The sequence below is a fragment of the Sinocyclocheilus rhinocerous genome, unplaced genomic scaffold, assembly GCF_001515625.1.
Source record: "Sinocyclocheilus rhinocerous isolate Xijiao unplaced genomic scaffold, SAMN03320098_v1.1 scaffold2725, whole genome shotgun sequence".
NCBI lineage: Eukaryota > Metazoa > Chordata > Actinopteri > Cypriniformes > Cyprinidae > Sinocyclocheilus > Sinocyclocheilus rhinocerous.
The window spans coordinates 596217-607844 of record NW_015635048.1 but is presented as its reverse complement, the minus strand read 5'-3'; the positions used below and the strand labels follow the sequence as shown (position 1 = coordinate 607844).

General features: G+C 36.6%; 1 protein-coding gene across 1 annotated transcript in view; it reads right to left on the bottom strand.

The window, feature by feature from the left end:
• The window catches only part of LOC107746463 (protocadherin-15-like), an 81333-nt gene extending 70568 nt beyond the window's left edge, over positions 1 to 10765 (bottom strand). Inside the window, exon 1 of the mRNA XM_016560685.1 lies at positions 10493 to 10765. The gene's annotated coding sequence lies outside the window, so the exon portion shown is untranslated. The remainder of the gene's footprint in view (positions 1 to 10492) is intronic.
• Between the last annotated feature and the right edge of the window lie 863 nt (positions 10766 to 11628).

Here is an 11628-nt window from a genome sequence, read left to right as displayed (position 1 = left end):
CTCGAGTTCTTTATGAAGAACAGAAAGTCCATGCTTTTCTCTGCTTTTCAGCCATTCTTTTTGCCATGACACACTACCCTGTTTTGGTTTTTTTTTTTTTTTTTTTTTTTTTTTTCCAACTGCTTACACACAAAATCTTTACTTGTCACACAATTTCTGAAACCTGACACTCAAACACCAGAACCATACAAAACCATACACTAATTCTCGGCCTTTGCCTCAGTTTTCAATTTCATAAAACACTTTTTTTCAAAACACAACACACAATTCTCTATGTAACACACAAAAATCTAACAGGAATTAATATTATGGCAAAGGTGTTTGCAAATGTTTGCTTTTGAGATGTGTTTGTGATATTTTGAATGCAGTGCTTCATTTTGCAAGAGATGTGAGGCATTTTGCATTTTGTGTGCAATTCTTAGATTTGTGTGTTAAGTTGTGAAACAAGAGGCAAAGTTTTGAATATAACATTACAGTACAAGGTTGTTGTTTTTTTTTGTATCTGAATTTCTTTTTTTTGTTGGCCCATATTAAGAAACAGGCAGGCACAATTCTGATTCTGACACTGTGAAACTCTGCTGAACTGATTTAAACCTAATAAAATGTGTTAATGAGAACAACAGCCTTATTGGTAGCTAACAGCATAATCTAGTTAGCCTAAAAATGTAATAAATAGCAATGAATATTAATTAGAAAACAAAAATGAATATTTAAAACTACCTAAAAATTAATAACTATTTAATATTTCATGAAAAATAATACATATTTAATCAAGAAACACATGTGTGGAATTTAAGTGTTTTGATTTTGTGAAAATTATGCAGGTACAGATTCATATGGGTCTGCTAATAATCAAGGAAAACACACACACACACACACAAACTTGGTTGCACAAAAACATAATTGTAATTTTTCTGTTTTCAGTTCTGTGGCATGTTTATTTCCCAGTACTCAGAACTGGTGATACAAAAAAAAAAGAAAAAAGTCATTTGACGTCATCGACAGATATACTGCGTGAATGCAAATAAGTGCATTTCCAAAAATAAACAATTGACATCAGATCCGAATGAACATCAGCTCAGCACAAGCTAGTCTTCGGCATCTGATACAATCTTGACAGATTTCGGGTATCAGGACATGGCTTTGCAAAACACAGAGGCTATTTTGAAAAGCCAATAACAACAAAAATATAACTTGTTGTCATCCAGATATCAAATCTCATCACCAAATCCAAAGCTACTTGATGAAAAGTTCCATTGCAGAGTGAAAAAGAAACAACCATACAGAAAGAGAGAGGGAGACATGTACTTTCAAGCTTTTTGACTTGTACTACATCAAAACCCTCAACACTGGAGTCGATCATTGCACTGCCATGCTCGCCGACTATCATTATGAATGGTCTTTGTTCTTCCGAACTGAAAGAGTCTTTGGAGACACGAATGTAATTTCATCCTCTGTTGTCAGGATGGAAGCATATCTCTCCCCTGTGTTCCTTAATATAAAGGTCTTCCTCTGGACAATCAATGAGAGATGCTTCAGCGCTACGCCGTGAGAATGCAATGGATTGACGGCAGACGCAATATGTCAAGGGGCGAGTTCTATAAATGTGTTTCCTTCGAAATTACTTTTTGGTTTCGAGAAATTAGACAACGTTGAGTGCAGCCTTACAAACAGTGCACAATAAAGCTACGGGCCTCCAATAAGCTAATGGTCTAGAACGGCGCTCTCTAGTTGAACCCTAATCTCTGAGAGTAACTGAAACAACACCTACTTGACTGTGTAAAGGCTTCCCAGAGCCACAATTTCACAAAGAGGGGCTGAACATATGCTGCCTTCAAATCACGTCAGAATAATCGTATTTATGAGATGAGTGCACATGAGTGCCACCAATGTCAAAATTACCACAAGGGAACCTTTCTGGAAGTCAGGTATTCAGAATTGGTGGGTTTAATGGTGGAAGCACTTTTTTGTTGTTGGACAGACGGATAAATAGATTTATGAGAGAAAAACAGAGAGAACAGACAGAATTGTATAGATAGACAGACACAGTATGAGAGAACAATAGATAGATACAGACAGATGGATGGATGGATGAGACAGACAGAGACTGACAGATAAAACGACACACCGATGTATGGACAGACAGACAGAAAGACAGACAGACACATAGAATTATAGAAAGAATGATAGAACAATAGTTAGATAGAAAGATAGACAGAACAACATAATGATAGATACGGAATGACAGAACGATGACATTGGATGGATGGATGGATGAGACTGACGGATAAAACGACAAACCGATAGATGGACTGATAGACAGACAGACAGACAGACGGACGGACAGACGGACGGATGGACGGATGGATGAGACTGACAGATAAAACGACAAACCGACAGATGGACTGATAGACAGACAGACAAACAGACACAGAATAATAGAAAGAATGATAGAACAAGATCAAAATATAATAATAGTTAGATAAAAAGATAGACAGAACAACATAGAGCAATATATAGAGCGTTAGAACAAAAGACACAGAATGACAGAATGATGATAGATATAAATCTTCCTGAAGAATAAATCTCGTGAAAATTTGCCTCAAGATGGTTGTTAAAAGACACAGGGTACAAAGATAGAATGCTGCAGCAACCCAAATGAATCACAACATGGGAAACAAAAGCACAACTGCCAAAAGCTCAATCTCCTATTATATGTTTGTTTTTTGTTTTTTTACAATTCCTGGCAACAAGCAAGACACTCAAAGAGCGAAAGCACTTTTATTAGAGAATTGTGGGTAATGGTAAAATCAGTCAGCCTCAACGCTGAACTGAGTAGGCTGTGATTCTGACAGAGATCAGTAAGGTAATGGGCCACACTAAACCTGTCAACATAGCTAATCCAATACACTCCTCTGTGTTTCACTGACTGTGGAACAGTACACCATTACTTTCAGCCACACGGCAGCTAGAAAACAACAGTCAGGACATAATGAGGCAGGGGCGAAATGAAATGTGATGGAACTGCAGGAGGCAGTGATTTATTCTGCCATGAGGAAATTAACATACTGTTCATCCACTGCTGACCACACTAGACTTGATAGTTTTTACTTAGCTGTAGTAAATGTATACACATTTAAATGGACAGTTTATCCAAAACTAAATTTAATCTCCCTCATGTCGTTCCAATCCTGTGTTCCATTTTTTTTTTTTTTTTTTACACAAAACAAAAGATGATATATTGTGAACAATGTTCAAGTAGCTCTTTTCCATTCAACTATGGTTCATCCACAACTACTATCAGACTTTTAATAGAATTACCTTTTGCATGGACTGTTCCTTTAAGGCCTGATCTCACCAATGGTGGTTTACTGTCCATTAGATGAGTGGCTGAATCAATCTTCTTTCATTATCTCTGGTGTGAGGTAATCAGGCCGTGTGTGTTTTTAGAAAGACGGACGTCATCTGCCATGCCAAATGAACAGAAATAAGTCTTTCCTCTGACTCATGACTTTTTCTCACTAATGTCTATTTGCCTTGTGATGAGTTATGCTTCTTGAGCTGTCATCTACTTTGAAGTAAAACTGTTTAGCATATGGATGGGGATAAATTATTAACTGGTTTAATCCACATTTGGTGACAATTTCTTTTCATTCAAAAACACAAGAACTTATGAGTTACTCATGTGGATCTTCTGAGATGAACAATCACAATATGGGGCAAAAAGAACCAAATTAACTAACGTATCACCTACGGTTGGCACAAAAGTACGTTTATGGTTGAATAATTCACTTTCTTCCTATTCCGTGATTAATGGTGTAAAATAAGCAGGGTATGTGCACCAGTGTGTGTGTGGTGTGAGAGTCCCTCAAACATAAGCTGAATTGATTCTTTCCTTGCTTCATTCTGTTTCTGAAAGTATTCATGGGGTAATTTCCTGAGATGTTTTAGTTCAGCTCGCTAAAATCAAGGATGAAATGGGAAAATTATGAAAAGGGCTTCAAAACGGACCTCTTCTTTTCCATAACAGTATTAGGCAAACTAAAACGGTCACTGATGCATACATCTAAATATCACGCATAAAATATATAGGGGAAAATCCATCTTGGTAAACTGATGGCAGCTTATTCTCCAAAATAATGTTTGTATTGTTTATTTATTTAATGATAACTGATCCACAGTTACTGATCATCTAAGAGAGACATTATTAACTTCAACTCATTTGGGAGTTTGCGCACTATCCCTGCAGAAGACGATAATCAATCCAGCTGATTCATTATATCTATAGTCAAATGCCGTGGTACACAGAAAAAGGAAGACAGACTCTTTAATTTTCACACCTTTTTCAGCTCAAAACACAAGAGCATGTAAACAAAATTATGGCAGGTTTATGACTTATTATATGGTGAAGTCACCCGGACAAACAACTGCACATTAATGGATGTGAAGGATTAAATGATGCATCCAAGCACATTATCTGTAAATTACAGAAACACTTCACTTAAAAAAATAACAATTTCTGTCATTTGCTCACTTACATGCCACCACTGATACTAAACACCATTAGTCACATGTGCGTATATCATTTTGAAATGCATAACAAGAATATTTTCAGGGGAAGATATTCAGTGAATAATGATCGTATGGTAGTTGTACAATAATCTTTTTTTTTTTTTTTTCACCATAGTCACTTTTAAATACCATTATGTGGAAAAGAGCAATGAAAAAAAATTCCATTTCGTGTTCCATGGAAAAAAAACACTGCATACAGGTTTGGAAAGACAAGAGTTCACCAAAAAAAAAAAAAAAAAAAATTATCTCATTGAATACCTACCATCGTGTTGTTCCAAACACATAAGACTTTCATTTATCTTTGAAAAAGTTATTTATAATGAAAACTGAGGGACCTCTGTCCCTCCATTGAAAGTCCATTCCACTAAAACTTTCACTAATCAAAGTTTATAAAGGCATCCTAAAAGACATCCTTTAATCCAAGTCTTCTGAAGAGACACAATCACTTTATATGATGAACAGATTTCATTTACGCTTTAATTTACATATAAAATGAATGAGCGGCATCTCGCTGTTCCTTTACAATTAGGCACAAAGTCACTTTCCAAAACCTTCACCCTCCCTGCTCCCTTCAGGTGGAATGAACTGCCAGCTTCCATCTGAAACCATCACAACTTTCGAGAAGCAGTTAAAGACGTACGTTTTCCTGACACTTGGCCACTCCACAACCATAAACCAAAAATAATAAATAAATCATCTTCTTTCTCTTTTCTGCATTTATTCTCTGCTCTAGTACCGTATTGACCCGAATATAAGACGACCCTGATTATAAGACGACCCCCCCTTTTTCCAGATGTACCTTTTGGAAAAAGGCTTTTTAAAAACCAAATCTTGTTTTTTCTCAGTAAAACACATTTTGTCTTCAATTATTTTCATATTGCATATTTTTCCTATTTTAATTTTTGTTTTGAAAGTATGGTAAAAACTGGTAAAATGTACCAACAATCACATTTTAAAAATATACACTTTTTGATATACCATTAAAAAAATAAACAGGTAGCCCATCTGAATTAGGACATTTAGGCTATCCATCTAATAGTAGCCTGCCAAAATCTTATTAACAGTAGAAGTTCAATCTTACTGTAGTCTTCAAATCTGGGTACTGTCTTACGTTTTAAAATCACAAAGGGAGTTTGGTTAACGTGACAGTCACGACTCATGCAGCTTTAAGGTTTTCTGCTTCTTTTGTTTTTACTTGCGCTCTTTACAACACGCATTACATTACGTATTTCATGGCACACTCGTTTTATGCGGTTTTGGCGCCACCTAGTGTTGTGGGTGTATTATTGACATGTCAAAGTCTAGACCCTGAATATAAGACGACCGCGTTTTTTCAGATGTATTTCCAAGAAAAAAACATCGTCTTATATTCGGGACAATACGGTATGTTTCCTAATCTAGTCGCTTCAAACAATAGTTGCACTTACATGTATGCGGATAGCATCTAAACGCATACATGTAAATGCAACCATACATATAACCATTGATCAGTGTACATATATAGAGCACATCAGTGGATCAACAGAATCTGTTGACCATATTTAATGAGCTCTATGTACGTGCATGTATGTGATTATTTGTGTTATGAAGATTAACCAAATTCTGAAGTTCTGAAGATTCACGAAGTAAATCCCAAGTTCTGTTGTGAAACTCTAAATGGGGCAGTCCGACCATCATTATTCGCATGCCATAGCTGATTGGTTTCTTTTTGTATCAGCAGCCAATGAGCTTGCTGCTCAACATTCAAATACTCGACTAGTGCTTGCTGTAGCAGTTGCAGAGCGTTTTAGAAACCCTCCACCTTCCCCAGCTCCACCTGTATATATCTGCTATAGGGTGATTTATTGTGTGTTATATATGGGGGTTATTTTATATGTTATGTGCAGCAGCAGTATTTCTGTGAATGTACTGGCAGTAGCAAGTCTCGGTACTTGCTCTGCTGCTGCAGCGTAGCAAGACACAATAACATTGTCATGTACATTACCATGCTAAACTCCCAGAGAGCTGTCGTGACAGAAATGACAGAATTTCATTTTTGGTGAACTATCTCTTGAAACTGAGCAAATAATGACTGAGTTGTCATTTTTTGGGGTGAACCATCCCTTGAAATGCCTGTGAACAAGTATGTGGACATCTTTTGGCTCATTTATATGTGGATTTTACGCTTGTGACCTGCAAGGGAACACTGCCAAAATCGTTTTACGAAAGTTGTAAATACAACAAAGATATAGTAACTGGAGTACGGCTTATAAGAAAATACTATATCTATTAAATGTCATGTGTTACTCACCACTTCTTTGTAATTATTTGTGAAATATACTAGAAATTTATGAGTGAAAATTGTTTCACCATAATTTTTTTTATCAGTGAGAAATTAAAAGAAGCTATAGATATTAAGTTCTAATCCGACAGAAAACCTATTAAATGTCTACAAGCTGAGAAGTATTTAGTCTTGAGAAAGACCTGGAGTCCACTAAGCCTTGACAGAATTCAGCCCAAGAGCAAATGCAAAGCCACCATGGGTTCTGTGAGAGGGCAACCTCCATCAGAGGGTCAAAACTCCCTCTATATCCTTCCAGGTTTAGCGGGTCAGATGTGTCAAACGACATTTCTTTCTAATGACAGGCTCACTGTATCCCACAAGCCCTCTGCGATGCCGCCAACTCCAGTCAGTGTTTAGACCAGGTGGCCGAGATGAATTGGAGGGTCGAACGTCCCTGAGTGTCTGATTACAGAGGCTCCATTTGATGAGGGTGCTCCAGCTAAATGAGCATTTACTATGGTTGCCTCAGAGCAGGATAAATCCTATTAGCCAATGTCTTTAATGAGACAGCCAGAGACAGTGAAACAATGATGGGCAGCCTAGCAATGAATCAACCCACGCAAAGCACGACGGGTGGGGAGGGTACGCTGAAATATACAGAATCCCAAGCATGTAGGACATAGCTAAAAAGCGACGGATGCTTGGCTTTTGGCCACATTGGCAATTTCAAAATAGCCAATATGAATTCGCACACAAAGAATTGCTAGAATATAATTCATAGGATATATGCTAGAAATACAGAAATGTTATCTTCTGTATTCTATTATATTGTACGGAAATTATGTTTAAATATTTTTGTCAGCAGAGAAAATGGGTTGGATAGGCTCTTTTAATTTACTGTAACACCCATCCACACGTGTCTATTTCTGTAAATATTTAAAAGCTTCTGTTGGCCATATTTGCTGAGCATTAAGTATGTGTGTTGACATGTTCATTTATGTTTCGAAGTTGACCAGAAGGTTTTGGAATGACCTGAAGGTGAGTAATTGATGAGACAATTGTCATTTTTGAATAAATTATCCTTTGAACATAAGTAATTAATGACAAAATTGCCATGGACTCTCTCTTGAAATGCACTTGAACAAGTACATAGACTTGTTTGGCTCATTTTATTTGGATTTTAAGCTTGAGACCTGCAAGAGTTATTTTCTGTATTCTACTATACTGTAAGGAAATTGTTTAAATATTTTTGTCAGTGGAAGTTGGAAAATCTCATTTAATTTAGTGTAAAACCCACCAGCACATGTTTTCTTTTTAAATATTTAAAAACTCCTGTTGACCATATTTGATTAGCTCTATGTATGTGTGTTGAAGTGTTCGTTTGTGTGAACAAAATGATTTGGAAATATATTAGGGTGACTAATTGATGCCAATTTTCATTTTTGGATTAACTGGAGTTATCTTCTGTATTCGTCTACGATGTAAGGAAAGTGTTTCAATATTTTTGTCAGTGGAGTAAATGAGGATAGGGTTGGATAAGTTCATTTAATTTAGCATAAAAGCATGTGTCTATTTCTGTAAATATTGAAAGTCTTCTGTTGACTGTATTTGATTAGCTCTATGTATGCGTGTTGAAGTGTTCAGTTCATTTGTGCTTTGAAGGTGAACAAAATGGTTTGGAACAGCATAAAGGAGAGTAATTAATGACATCACTTTCATTTCTGGACAAACTATCCCTTGAAATGCACATGAACAAGTATGTGGGTATCTTTTGGGCCCGTTTTATTTGGATTTTAAGCTTATGACCTGCAAGAGTGCACTGAAAAAAATTAAAAATAAAATAAATAAATAATTTTCTAAGGTGTATATTAAAAAAGAGAGAGAGATCATTGTTTAACTATTTTTGTCGGAAGAGGAAATGGGGATAAGGTTTGATAAGCTCATTTAATTTAGCATAAACCCCACCAGCATATGTCTATTTCTGTAAATATTTAAAAGGGTTAAACAAGGCGTCATGGTAATAGACCCACTGGGTGACTCACAAGCTGTTGACCTAACCTGCAGCACAGAGACAGACACCATCACAAATAACACAGGAGTTGAGGAACATGTGGTGGGGGTCAATAATTAATGAGGAAAGGAGGGGTAGAAGCCATACGTGCTCCAGAGGAGGTTATCACTACAGAAGACCAACAGCTTTTCATTGTGTTCACTGGCATTTAGTGTTCCTGTAGATCCACACCAGCTCCTTCTATGTGGTCTAACTTTGTAATTCATCACCAGTGTCGGATCACACTGACATATCTAGAAGAACACTAAGACGGGGAGGTTCCCCTAAGTAAAATTACATTGTTCAGAAGTTGCTTTTTTATAGCTCAGGAGACTCTCAGTTACAGTAGGTTTCGGCTTTGTTTGTTTTGGATTCTTCTTCTAAAATTATTTGAGAATTAAATTTTGATGTAAATGAAATAAAATAAAATAAAACAAATGTGGATGCCATAGCTCAGATAAATTGGTCTTTGAAGAATCCGATAAATGTTTGAGTTCATACTGACATCAGCCTTTGGAGTTTGAGACGTTGTTGAGTACATACAGTATGTGAGAAAACTATGAGCTATTTCTCAGACAAGCAAGCCATCTCGATTTAATTTCATTGCTGTTTAGGAGTAAGAATTGAGATATTAATATGATTTCATTTGTGGGTTTTGACCATTAAAACTACAAAGATGTTTTCTTCTTTTCAGAATGCTGATCGGTGATAAGTCTGACATCAAAACTAGTCAAAAGAAGAGAAGATCTCTTTGGTTCGGTGAAGGAATGCTTAAATTCAAATGTTCAGAATGTCCCTCACATTGTAACACCTAAATGAACTGGTTTTATTCAAGTCAGTTTATTTAATGTGACTAAATCAAGCAAACTACAGTAGGTCACATCAACAGAAGTCATTTTCAAGGGTCAAGTCAGGTTGAAAATACCTCCTCCTTTCACTTTTAAGGCATTAAGATGTATAGTCGTTAACATCAGTAGGCTATATCATTAACAAAATCTACCAGTTACCACCAAAATGCCATTCTTACTAGTTATTGTTAAAACTGTAAAACTGTTTAATAGCCACCATTATCATAAAGAAAGGAGATTATAATGACAGCATTTTAAAAAATTGATCTCATGTAAACTGTATGATTTTACAGTAGTAGCAATATCTGTAGTAACTATAGTACTGTGTATGGTTACTATAATAAATACAACAATTGAATGCAAGTCAAACTTTTCATGCGCACTATTGTTACATTTTAGACTGTCTATTTTTACATTGTCTATTTTACTTTCGTTAAATGAATTAAACGCGGAGGCAACAGATTGCGGGAATGTGCAGCGTAATAGGATGAGCATACGGTAATCCGGGGTCCTGTAGACACATCCCTCACGTCAGGCTGGAAAACTGTGTCAGTCACTGTAATCAACACCACTTGACAGGTTTCATCAATAAATCTTCCAAATGCAATTGCTAGCACGTCAACGCGTCCTGTGTGCAATTCACAACATTTCCAGGCGCCGTTACGCGCCAAGAACCGAAGATACTACACAACCCGACCCCCAAATGTGATTCAGAGCAGCCGACCCAAAGAGAAATAAACCCCTTACTTAGTCACTCACCTCCTCATCCAACGACTTGTCAACCATCGGAATAACAATCCAAAAATTGAGTCGCTTTGCGCGCAAAGTGTCACTAACTTTCCTTGACGCGCTACAGCGCAGCGATTGAAGAAGCGCAGAAAGTCTTACCGCGTGAGTTGTAAAGCCATGCAAATCCTCCTCAAACGGCTGGAGAGTATCAGAAACTCCTCAGTGCCGAACGCATCCCGAGCAGTCGGGTTTAGGAGCTCTGCTGCCCTCTGTCTTTAATTCACTCCCGAAGAAAGCGAGGGTTCCCACGCAGAGAGAAAATATCACGAAGTTGGTTGGCAATGCGATCCAGCCTCTGTGGTCTCTTCCGCCTTAATGGCAGCCATCTATTTTGAGAGCTCAAATTGGTGAATATGCACCTGCCGTGGCGTGGGAGTAATCTTATTAGAGCGAAGAGAGCGCATGGCCACCCACAGGAAAGAAAAAAAACACAAATGATATCTCTTTAAGATCTCAAATGTTACTCATACCAATGAAATTAAATAAAGAACAATTAGAGTCTTGAAGCTTTTCAGATTGTTTTTTTTTTTTTTTTTACTGAGAAACATAAGTAGTCTTAAACTGCATTTCAGAATTATTTCAAATAGTTCTCATCAAATTCTCCAGACGCTAAACGATCTGTGCTATACATACTCCTATTATTTTTTATAGCTCTCTAATCACTTCATTTCAACAAATGTCATTTGTTTCCATGCATTTCTCCTAAGGAGATCAAATATATCCAACTGATTAAATTAACATACAAGTTTGATACAAGTTAAAGCTGTAATATGTAACTTTTTTTGTGTGTGTTTACTCTTATTTACTACGTTAAGCTTATAATAGCGATTTTATATTTTAGAGATGTCGGGGCGGATTTCTCAGGCAATAACAATGGCTACTTCAGTCATTCGGTTGTGTCTAGGCCTACATCATGTTAGAAAATAAAGTAGACTATCTATTTTGGGTATGCCATTTCTTGGGTTTGGGCTCAAGAAAGGGGCGCAAGTTATCAGCTTAAGCTTAATCAATAATCCCTAAAATCATGTTACCATGGTTATTGTTTACATCTTGTTGCTATACATTCTTACTATTTACAGATTGGCCATGTTAACTTCATTTGTAAG